Consider the following 10018-nt stretch of genomic DNA (forward strand, 5'->3'; position numbering starts at 1 on the left):
TAATAATAATAATAATAATAATAATAATAATAGAAAGAGAGAAGGGGAAGCCCCTGAAACAGATAGAAAGCATCAAAACCGCCAACGGATGCTAAGAAGGGGAGGCTAAACATCGAACAAGCTGGCAGAAAGGAGCTTATTCCTGCCTGCGATGCTGAAGTCACTTAATTCAGATGGACAAGGAGCACTGAGTCCAACAGCTGAATGGTAAACGTATTCAGCACGGCAGTGTTAATATCAGCAACGTAGGGAATACAAGTTGTCTCCCTCCCCAGGCTCCACACAGCGGCTGCTGGCAGAGTGTCTATTAGCCACGTCTAGTGCCGACGCCTGCCGCATACGAAAGCAGCTTGCTGAGCTTAGCCAGCTGCCTCTTGTCAGACGACGGTTTTGCACAAAGGTGTCAGGATGGAGGAAACTTTCTGGCTCTCTCACACTGGGACGTTGTGACTCAGGGGTCCCCCAAATTATGAGGTTTTTGTTTGTTTGTTTATGCTGGTTTTCTAGCCATGTTGCAAGGAATCATAGAATTGTAGAGTTGACCCCAAGGGTCTTCTAGTCCACTGCACGAATCACAGCAAAAGAATCCCCGACAGATGGTGTGACGATCACACAGGGTCCCCGGACGTTTAATGGTCTATTGATCCCTGTGCCACCACTGTCCTCGCTTCCCCGCTGCCACCAACCATTTACTCTCTGGTAAAACACTGAGTCCAGTCAGTTGTTAAAAGTGAACAAAAAAAAAAAAAACAAGTTTATTTTACAAACATTAACAAGTTTATGGTTTCTCAGATAATATTCCTGTCAGTATCTTAACTTTAGTTTCTTTACTGGCCTATACCTTCCTTATACCTTCTGACTGATTATCTCAACTGTTTGACTGACTCCTCTTAACAAATTCTCTCCCTCTCTCACACCATAGAATCATAGAATCATAGAATCATAGAGTTGGAAGAGACCACAAGGGCCATCGAGTCCAACCCTCTGCCAAGCAGGAAACACCATCAGAGCACTCCTGACATATGGTTGTCAAGCCTTGGCTTAAAGACCTCCAAAGAAGGAGACTCCACCACACTCCTTGGCAGCAAATTCCACTGTCGAACAGCTCTTACTGTCAGGAAGCTCTTCCTAATGTTTAGGTGGAATCTTCTTTCACCAGACTAGCCCAACCCACAGACTTATCTTCTCTGTCTCTTCTAACTCCAGACTGTCTTCTCAACAACTCTAACTCCCTAAAAACCTCTGTGCTTAAAACTTATACCCAGTTAGCTCTGCCCCCTGGGTTCCCATTGGTTAGTCATTTTACAATTGGTTAACCCTTTCCCTATGAGCCCAGTATGATGTCACACACATAGGAGGGCAAACGCCACAGATGGCCATCCAAATTCTGTTTATAAACCTCCAAGGAAGTAAAGTCCACCATCTTCCCAAACAGCTCTTACCATCAGAAAGTTCTTCCTGGTGTTTAGTCAGAACCTCCTTTGTGGGCATTTGATTTCATTGGTTCACATCCGACCAGCAGCGGAGGAAGCCTCTCAGGCACCCAAACAGTGGCGTAGCGTGGGGGGTGCAGGGGGGGGCCGGCCGCACCAGGTGCAACATCTAGGGGTTAGGGTTAGGGTTAGGGGCGCAAATCCACGGGTTAGGGGGCGCAAATCCACGTGTTGGGGGGCACAAATTACTTGCCTTGCCCTGGGTGCTGACAACCCACGCTACGCCACTGCACCCAAGGGTGGGGCAAACCGCTCATAGGGTCGAGGTGGGGCACAGTGTCAGAAGTGTGTGCAGGAGCCATGCCCTGTGACTGGTAGGGCCTCGCAGGACTGGGGCCTTCCTGAGTTTGGCCTGGAAGGGCAAGGCGCGGTCACACAGGTGAGGCTTGACAGAAGACTCATAGCACCTGGTGTCAAGGGCCGGGAGGGGTATATAAGACCAGCATTTCCCTCTGACTCTTTGGCACAGCAACACGCTACCCACCTAGCTGTGCTTTGTCTTCCTGACTCCTGGTATCCTGACTCTTGGACCCTTGGCTTCTTGACTCCTGGTTTCCTGACCCTCGGACTCTCAGATTCTCAGCTTCCTGACTCCTGGTTTCCTGATTCGTAGACCCTTGGCTTCCTGACCCTTGGGCTGCTGACCCTGGACTGCTGATTCCTGCTTCCCGACCTCTACCCCGGGACTCCGACTACCTGTAACCCGGACCATGATACACAGCACATAGGGAGGAGAGGGGCGTGTGGCACCCATAGGGACGGGATGGGGCACGTGGCACCCTTAGGGAGGGAGGGGATGCACAGCAACCATAGGGACGGGGCGCGCTACGGGCCTCAGCCACCCTAAAGCTGAAAAAAGGAAAGGTCATTAGGGCTTCTTCAAAGAAACTTGGAAGGGAAGGGAAATTTGTGTGAAAGAAAGCTGGGGGGGGACTGGAAAAGTGAGGGTGGGTCAATGGGGGTCAATTGGGGGGAGATGGCTGAAATACAGATGCTGAAGGGGCAGTATAATTATGTTTTAATGATGCACCACTCCAGCTGATTCATACCGTGATGCGAAGGACAGGCTGTTCCAGGAAATGAAATACTGGTGTGTATCAGGGAGCTTATCTCGAGGATGTCAACCGTCACCCAAATCTGAGCCTAAAATAGAAGATGGGATCAAGGGGAAAAGGACTTTAGGGCATCTAGACTGTGACTGCGATGGAGATGTTACAGTGCTTCCGGATCTCCCTTTCCTCCCATTGTGCATTTGTGTGATTTGTTCTCAGAATGGTGGTTGTACACAATCCTGCTTTCAATGTTGTTTACAACTCAGTTTGCATAGTGGAACCAGGCAAGATTGAGGGCAAGGGGAGGACCTCCCAGAAACAATTTGCTTCTGAGTTCCCCAGCATCACTTGAAACACAATAGAGTAAAAACAAACAAACATGGAGGACAAGACAATCAGTTACTACTAGTCACAATGGGTTTCTTCTACCTGTACTGTCTGAGGCACTTTCAGACCCTCCAAGTGTTCCTATTTTCCAGGGGTGTCCCTGATTTAGAAAAGCCATCCCGGTTGTTTCTGATTTGATCCCAGAATGTCCCACTTTTCCTTAGGGTGTTCCTAAAGGTCCATATAGTTAAAGCTATGGTTTTCCCAGTAGTGATGTATGGAAGTGAGGGCTGGACCATAAAGAAGGCTGATCGCCGAAGAATGGATGCTTTTGAATTATGGTGCTGGGGGAGACTCTTGAGAGTCCCATGGACTGCAAGAAGATCACACCTATCCATTCTGAAGGAAATCAGTCCTGAGTGCTCACTGGAAGGACAGATCCTGAAGCTGAGGCTCCAATACTTTGGCCACCTCATGAGAAGAGAAGACTCCCTGGAAAAGACCCTGATGTTGGGAAAGATGGAGGGCACAAGGAGAAGGGGATGACAGAGGATGAGGTGGTTGGACAGTGTTCTCGAAACTACCAGCATGAGTTTGACCAAAATGTGGGAGGCAGGGGAAGACAGGAGTGCCTGGCGTGCTCTGGTCTATGGGGTCACGAAGAGTCGGACACGACTAAACGACTAAACAACAACATTGTCATGGGAGAAATGTTGGAGGGTATGGAGTTATCTGAACCCCCAGAATGTATGAAGGCAATCCTGTATAGGGAAGTTTTTTTGAAAAAAAAATATCTTTAATGTTTTACTATGTTTTTATATATGTTGGAAGCTGCCCAGAGTGGAAGGGGCAATTTAGTCAGATGTTGGGTATAAATAGTAAAATGGAACAAGGCTCTTCTTTTATTTTTCATTGTGATGTAAATATGAAGAAATGAAATAAGTCCATATTTGGCCCTCATGTCTCTACCCTCAGTGATTTATCTAATCTGTTCCATGTGTGTGAGTGTCTGGGTGTGTTTAATTCACAGTTGTAGGCCTAACAGGTCTTGTTGGCTTCAAAATGGAGAGCTCTCATGAGGGGAGGGTTAGAATTCCACTCAAGTTCTTTCCTCTCTCGTGTATTTTATCCATTATTGCATAGCGGAAATTCTCCTTGTGCCCTCCATCTTTCCCAACATCAGGGTCTTATCCAGGGAGTCTTCTCTTCTCATGAGGTAGCCAAAGTATTGGAGCCTCAGCTTCAAGATCTGTCCTTCCAGTGAGCACTCAGGGCTGATTTCTTCCAGAATGGATAGGTTTGATCTTCTTGCAGTCCATGGGACTCTCAAGAGTCTCCTCCAGCACCAGAATTCAAAAGCATCAATTCTCCAGCGATCAGCCTTCTTTATGGTCCAGCTCTCATTTCCATACATCACTACTGGGAAAACCATAGCTTTTACTATACGGACCTTTGTTGGCAAGGTGATGTCTCTGCTTTTTAAGATGTTGTCTAGGTTTGTCATCGCCTTTCTCCCAAGAAGCAGGTGTCTTTTAATTTCGTGACTGCTGTCACCATCTGCAGTGATCATGGAGCCCAAGAAAGTACCGTATTTTTTGCACCATAACACTCACTTTTTTCCTCCTAGAAAGTAAGGGTAAATGTCTGTGCGTGTTATGGAGCGAATGCCTACGGATGGCGGGGGGATCTGCTGCAGTCGTGAGCAGAGGATCCATGGTTCCCCTTCCTTCCCTCCTCCGTGGCTTGCTTTGAAACAGCAAAGCGGGAGAAGAGCCGCTAAGCTGGGAGGAGAGAGGGACAGAGAGCCTGCTTGCTTTAAAGGAGCAAAGCGGGAGAGGACAGGAGCCTTCTCCTCTTATACCCCTCTTCGGCATTATTAACAGCATCCTTCTCCACCCACCCCATGCGTGTTCCTTGTCCCTTGAGTGCTTTTCCTTCCCTCCCCACTTAAAACGTGGTTACAAAGCACGGATCCACATGGATCCTCAGGATTTTTGCACTGGGTCACCCCAAATTCACCATCAGATCACATAGCATGTCCATGGCTACAGCTTGCACCAAAAAAAATCACGCACTGTTGCTTGGGGCTGCAGTGGTGCAAAAACGTGGTTACAAAGCATGGATCCACATGGATCCTCAGGATTTTTGCATTGGGCTACCCCAAACTCACCGTCAGATCACATCTCTGTGGCCACAGCATGAACCACAAAAATCATACATCCGCTGTTTCGTTTAGAATATTTTTTTTCTTGTTTTCCTCCTCTAAAAACTATGTGCGTGTTATGGTCGGGTGCGTGTTATAGAGCGAAAAATACGGTAAAATCTCTCACTGCCTCCATTTCTTCTCCTTCTATTTGCCAGGAGGTGATGGGACCAGTGGCCATGATCTTAGTTTTTTTGATGTTGAGCTTCAGACCATTTTTGCACTCTCCTCTTTCACCCTCATTAAGAGGTTTTTTAATTCCTCCTCACCTTCTGCCATCAAAGTTGTGTCATCTAGGAAGGCAGATTAAGAATCTCAAACAGTCCTTCTCTGAGTGTAGCAAAAGTGTGCCCTGCAGCCTGGTTCATGATCAATTCAAGAACAATAGCAGGAATATTGAAAGAAGGAGAGGTGCATGGCCTCCTTTGATGCAGCTGTCTGAATCTTTAATTCAAATGCCAGTGGCAAACCAGAGAAATAAAGAAACAAAGCATGACTGATCTGGTTCAAAGACAAGGCTATGATCTACACTAGCCGTCACATGAAGGTACACTCCAGGTTTTTGTTTATTTATTAAATGCATTTATTATCTGCCCTTCTCCATATGGTTCCTGGGTGACATACATAATACTAAAACAATAAAATGCAATACAACTGAAGTCAGGACTAGCACCAATTCTCTTAGAGCTTTGGCGAAAATGTGCACCTGAGGATGCCTTCTGAATATGCTCAGAGTTCATTTAAAGGCAGGGGATTTCAGCCTAGGGGCCACCACAGAGGAGGCCCTTTCTCATGTCATCGCCCCATGGGACATGTTGTTATGCTACATGATACTACTACTACTACTAATAATAACAATAATAATTTATTTATATCCCACCCTCCCCAGCCGAAGCCGGGCTCAGAGCGGCTAACAACAGTAAAATAATTTTATTATAAAATCAATTCAAATCAAATTTATGGCAACCATTGGGCTAGAGTTCTGTGAGGATTGCCAAAGGAGGGGGTAAGGCTGTGCCTTGGCCAAAGGCCTGGTGGAACAGCTCTGTCTTGCAGGCCCAGCAGAAAGATGTCAAGTCCCGCAGGGCCCTGGTCTCTTGTGACAGAGCGTTCCACCAGATCAGAGCCACAGCCGAAAAAGCCCTGGCTCTGGTGGAGGGCAGCCTAACCTCTCTGTGGTTATGTGATGATCTCACATCATCCCTGATGTGATGATCTCACATCATCACTGACCATTGTCCATGCTGACCAGGGCTGATGGGAGTTGAAGCTCAACGGACAGCTGGATATTCCTGCATTGCAGGGCATTGAACCAGATGGTCCTCAGGGTCCCTCCCAACTCTACAATTCCATGTTTCTAAGGTTCTATAATTTCTGAAAGACACCAGGCTGAAGAAAGCTGGTCTAGTCATCTACGAACCATGGCAGCTATGCTCTATCTCCACTGCGAGAGGCCATATTCCTCTGAGTACCAGTTGTTAGGAATCACAGGTGCTGTTACACCTTGGGGAGAATGGACCTCTAAGGTTTTAAAATTGAAATTGAAATACTTTATTCTTTCACCTTTGGTGGACGTGCCCAAGGATTAAGACTTTCTGGGAAATGATATATAATGAAATGAAAAAGGTATTTAAATATACCTTCCTGAAGAAACCAGAGGCCTTTCTCCTGGGCATGGTCGGCCAATTGGTGCCAAAGAAGGATAGAACTTTCTTTATGTATGCTACAACAGCAGCAAGAATACTTATTGCAAAGTATTGGAAGACACAAGATCTACCCACTCTGGAAGAATGGCAGATGAAGGTGATGGACTATATGGGATTGGCAGAAATGACTGGCAGAATCCGAGACCAGGGAGAAGAGTCGGCGGAAGAAGATTGGAAGAAATTCAAAGACTATCTACAGAAATATTGCAAAATTAATGAATGTTAGAACGATGTCGGATAGAAATTAAGTGGTTTCCAGCTGTAATGTTTTAAGAGAATATGGAAAAAAAGGTTTAGAAGCAGGTTAAAATTTATTGATAAGGATTTGCTGAACTAACAATTTGAATTGGAATACAAAAAAAGGAGGTATGAGGAGGTCTGGGAAATAAGTTAAAGGAAAATAAGTTATGGAAACTTTGTGTGTTTTTAATTATTTTTATTTTTGTATTTTTGTTATTCTTTTTTCTTTTTGATTTTTATTGTATTAATATTGAAAATTCTAATAAATATCTTTAGGGGGAAAAATACTTTACAGTATTGTCACTTGTACAACTTGTATACAGTGAGATTACACGAGCACCCCCCCACTCAGCTCTCTTAGTCTTAATTCCCCTCGTTTACTGACGCACACCCACCAAACCCAAAAGTCAGTTGCCCTGCTGCTATCTTTTCATTCAGCAGCCTAAGAGCCCACGGATAGAAGCCATTCTTTACCCTGTTGGTGCAACTAATCCTGCTTCTATATCTTCTGCCCGAGGGCAGGAGATCAAGAAAGTGCCGGCCAGGGTGTGAATCATCCCTGAGAATTTTCCTCACTCTCCTGAGGCAACGTTCTTCCGCGATGTCATTCAGCGAATTCATGGGACAGCCCATAATATCTTGTGCTGTATTCACCACCCTTTGTAGGCACTTCCTATCTGTTGATGTCAAACCAGTGTACCACACCGTGATGCAGTATGAAAGGACACTTTTTATTGTTGACCAGTAGAAGGAGATAATCAAATGTTGATTGAAGTGAGATGTACCCATACTGATGTTCCTTCAAGCATATGGAGGTCCCACCTCTGTTTGGTCCTGATTTGGCTCCCAGTGTTGTCCTTCATTGGCTCCCAACATGTTTCCAAGTGCAGTTCAAAGTGTTGGTGCTGACCTCTAAAGCCCTAAATGGCTTTGGCCCTGCATATCTGAAGGAGAGTCTTCATCTCCATTGTTTAGCCCAGACATAGAGATCCAGCTCCGAGGGCCTTCTGGCAGTTCCCCTGCTGCAAGAAGTGAGGTTACAGGGAACCAGGCAGAGGGCCTTCTCAGCAGTGGTGCCCACCCTGTGGAACACCCTCCCATCAGATGTCAAGGAAATAAACAACTACCTGACTTTTGAAGACATGTGAAGACCGCCCTGTTCAGGGAAGTTTTTAATGTATGATATCTTGCTGTGCTTTAACTTGTTGGACACAGCCCAGGGTGGCTAGAGCAACTCAGTCAGATGGGTGGCATATACACTTATTATTATTATTATTATTATTATTATTATTATTATTATTATTACTGTTGACACTCACCACAAGAGTTTGCTGTTACATGGAGCGAAAGATGTGCTTTTTCTGATTTAACCCCAAAATTCATCCAAAATGTCACCAAAGGAACAGAATTTGAGGATCGAAAAATGTTTGTCGGTTATTAAAAAAAAAATTGTAAACATGTTAAAATGCCTTAGAGTAAGAACAGCAGTCAAACTTACATTTGAAAATATTGTGGAGAAGATAAGGCACAGAATAACTACAATATGTAGCATTATTTGGAAAATTATGGGAACCATGGAGGGGTGAAGTCCAACATTAGTTGACTGTTAATTGGAAAATGTTGTATTCTGTTCTTTTGAAATATATAAATACAAAAATAAAAATGTGGGAGGGGGGAAGAATGAAATTTCCCCAGAGAGAGAAATGCTCACATTTGCTTCCATTTTAACTGTGATTGGGTGCAGGGAAGGTATCCGAAGAATAGTATTGGTGGTGCTCTCCTGGGCCATTGATATTGTTTATTATCCAAGCTCATAAAGGTAAAGGGACCCCTGACCATTAGGTCCAGTCGTGGCTGACTCTGGGGTTGCAGCGCTCATTTTGCTTTATCGGCCAAGGGAGCTTCCAGGTCATGTGGCAAACCAGAGCAGCGCACGGAAACGCCGTTTACCTTCCCACCGAAGCGGTACCTATTTATCTACTTGCACTTTGATGGGCTTTCGAACTGCTAGGTGGACAGGAGCATCATAGGAGTCTACACAACACAAAACACTGTTTCTGTATGTAGGTTTCCTTTTATTTGTTTTTTATCTTATATTTTGGAAATGTACATCCAGGTTTCTTTTCCTTTAATTTTTTGGGGGGCCTCCAAGAGAGTGGGGCCCTAAGCTATAGCTTGTTTAGCTTATATGTACCGTATTTTTCGCTCTATAACACGCACCAGACCATAACACACACGTAGTTTTTAGAGGAGGAAAACAAGAAAAAAAATATTCTAAACGAAATAGTGGATATATGATTTTTGTGGTTCATGCTGTGGCCACAGGCATGTGATCTGACAGTGAGTTTGGAGTAGCCCAATGTAAAAATCCTGAGGATCCATGTGGATCCATGCTTTGTAACCACGGAGGAGGGAAGGAAGGGGAACCATGGATCCTCTGCTCACGACGGCAGCAGATCCCCCCCGCAGGCATTCGCTCCATAACACGCACAGACATTTCCCCTTACTTTCTAGGAGGAAAAAAGTGAGTGTTATGGTGCAAAAAATTCGGTAAATCCAGCACTGTGTGCAGAGCAGCCCAAGCCCAAGCTGGAGCAACCCCCAACCCCCCCCCCCAAGACATTTCCTTTAAAATGTAAGCATTTATGGAAGACACAAGATTTGCCCACCTTGGAAGAATGGCAGATGCAACTGATAGACTACATGGAACTGGCAGAAATGACTGGCAGAATCCGAGATTTGGGAGAAGAACAAACAGAAGAAGATTGGAGGAAATTTAAAGATTATTTGCAAAAACATTGTAAACTATTTGAATGTTAAAATGATGCAGGATATAGAGATAGTGCGGCATTAGTGACAAAGTTGAAAGGAACGTGCAAATATGTCTTATAAGTAACAAGTAAAGAAACATAGCAAAATTAATCAATGATGGGGGATTAGAAGATAAGTGGTTAATAGTGGCAATGGTTAATTGAAAAGAAATTAAGTAACATTAAA

The sequence above is a fragment of the Podarcis gaigeae genome (assembly GCF_964106915.1).
Source record: "Podarcis gaigeae genome assembly, chromosome: 12".
NCBI lineage: Eukaryota > Metazoa > Chordata > Lepidosauria > Squamata > Lacertidae > Podarcis > Podarcis gaigeae.